At 37.1% G+C, this 2,500-nt stretch overlaps 1 protein-coding gene across 2 annotated transcripts in view; it reads right to left on the bottom strand.

Annotated features, from left to right (window-relative positions):
• LOC125046043 overlaps positions 1–791 on the bottom strand; it is a 5,068-nt gene extending 4,277 nt beyond the window's left edge. Inside the window, exon 1 of one of the 2 annotated variants that reach the window (XM_047643647.1) lies at positions 642–791. The gene's annotated coding sequence lies outside the window, so the exon portion shown is untranslated. Of the gene's footprint in view, positions 1–315; positions 471–641 lie in introns of those variants that run through there. The other variant, XM_047643648.1, reaches the window with a different exon arrangement.
• Positions 792–2,500: the final 1,709 nt, after the last annotated feature.

The following is a 2,500-nucleotide window of genomic DNA, read 5'->3' as shown; positions in this document are numbered from 1 at the left end:
ACCGTTCAAAACAAAGACAATAATAGTGACAATTTTACTGCCGGGAAGTTATAATGGTAAGGTTGATACTCATAATAATAATAATGATGTTGATAATATAAAGCTGCGAACCAGCTATGTTGTGCAACACAAGGAAGCCGTGTTGCGCGACAGAAAACGGCTCCGTTGCGCATCAGAAAAAGACTTGCATGACAGAAAAAAGCTCTGACGTGCGACAAAAAACAAGACATTTTCTTGTGTTCATTTACTCACTAAAAATCCTCTTTGCCCCATCCTTCCCCTGCCTTCCCCTGGTATGGGGGTTACCCGCCTTACCTGCCGTGCCGGTCTTCACTCCCTTGGGCGCCAGTGCTTCGATTCTGCGAAACTTCTGAGCCCAGCAGACACCGAAGTGGCAACGCTGACTGTGAAATTCTGTTCGCGATTGTATTTTCATTTGCTCGCAGTATGTGAGTAGTTTTAGAAGGGTACCGGCAACTAGATACTGACACATATGCTGGTGCATACAAGTATGCACAATAACACACACACACACACACACACACACACACACACACACACACACACACACACACACACACACACACACACACACACACACACACACACACACACACACCACACACACCGGGCCTACGTACCAGATTAAATGAAGGTGTCTGCCAGAAAAGCTGCGTCTCTCACTTGTGGTCTCGGCTGGAGCTATAGGAGACGAAGACACGATCGAGGATACGGACCAAAGACAAGGTTGCCATGTCTTAGTGGCTTAAAACGCTTTTTCGTTACTTCAACATATTTTCCTTTGATAATGAAAAAGCTGAATGAAGAACCGAAATCGTGTTTGGATTATAAATATAATTGGAGAAGTCATTTTCAGGTTTCCTATTCTGTCGAAGTTCTTGCGATTTGTAAATAGAATTTGGTAACCCAGTGTTCCATGAAGCTAGGACAGGCCATCCGTGGCGACGTCAACACGAGCACCACTATTAATATCTTTTAATTTTAGTATTCTGTGTGTGTTTCGTATTTAATTCTAGGAAAGGAAAGGCAACGTTTCGCTCAGGTTTATGTTGATTCTGATTTCCCTGATCTTGGGTATTGCGTGGACGCGTGCCAGGTAGACTGTTGATGACGCACTTTATGAATTAACTGCCTACGACGTATATTACACGTCTAATAGAATAGAAGTACATTCTAGGTTTCAATATTTTCTGCATGATTATTTTTAGTGTTCGTCATCAAATTTTAATGTTATGTTCAATATCATTTATGTTACTATATCGATGTAGGATCCCTCAAAATTCGAAACCTTGCAGGCAAGTGGCAACTGGTAAGGAGTTCGGTCTGGCTGACGGATAAGCAGACACAGAGACGAAGTAGCTCGTGCATAATTTTCCTATTGAGAGCGCGTGTATATAGAAGATTACAGTGTGTGTGTGTGTGTGTGTGTGTGTGTGTGTGTGTGTGTGTGTGTGTGTGTGTGTGTGTGTGTGTGTGTGTGTGTGTGTGTGTGTGTGTGTGTTATTGTGCATACTTACATACACAATGTGTGTGTGTGCGCGCGTGTGTATGCCACATATTTCCCAATCTTCCGGAAGAATACAGACATACACGAAAACGAACACAGAGCTACATCCCGAGTTCTTTTTTAGAGGCTTTTCATTTTCGCAGAGTGAAGCACAGGGTTAATCCGATCCCGATTCTGAAAAGCTGTTGCCTGGTTGTTTGCTGAACACTGCATGGCTACAACTTTTCTGAAAATTCCAAACATTTTATATTCACTGGTGTTTATAATAAGTTCAATATAGACCATCTCACACACAGTAAGATCTTCAAGGATCCCTTCAAGACAAAAACAAAAACAAAAAAAACTTTTAAATGTTTTGTTTTTATTGCCAAAGACAAGTTTACGTTACAGACAAACATAATCTAGTAAATTAACATTACAAAACACGCGACGCGTTCTGAAAAAATCACCTTCTCATAATAGAATCTTAACCGAATACCAGGAGAAAATATATTTTAAACAAATAAGGATTAGTGAAAAAAAGGAGAATTTTAAAATATTTATTGAACAATTTTCACAGGAAGAAAAATAGTTGCTATTTTTAGAGCACGATGTTGAATAATTTCATCTTTGGTAAGTTTACAATACAGCGTTGCCCTTTGAGACTAAAAGAAGGTTTTATCAGAAAAAGTAGGTATATCCTCTGTCACAGTATATATATATATATATATATATATATATATATATATATATAAACATTATATATAAATGTATATAGATATGTGTGTATACACACACACACACATATACATATATATATATATATATATATATATATATATATATATATATATATACATATACATATATAGACATATATATAATATATATATACATACATATAATAAATATATGTGTGTGTGTATATATATATATATTATATATATATATATTATATATATATACACATCCACACTTACACACACACATACA

The sequence above is a fragment of the Penaeus chinensis genome, chromosome 38 (assembly GCF_019202785.1).
Source record: "Penaeus chinensis breed Huanghai No. 1 chromosome 38, ASM1920278v2, whole genome shotgun sequence".
In the NCBI taxonomy this organism is placed as follows: Eukaryota; Metazoa; Arthropoda; class Malacostraca; order Decapoda; family Penaeidae; genus Penaeus; species Penaeus chinensis.
The sequence above is the reverse complement of the archived record's forward strand: the minus strand, read 5'-3'. Positions and strand labels throughout refer to the sequence as shown.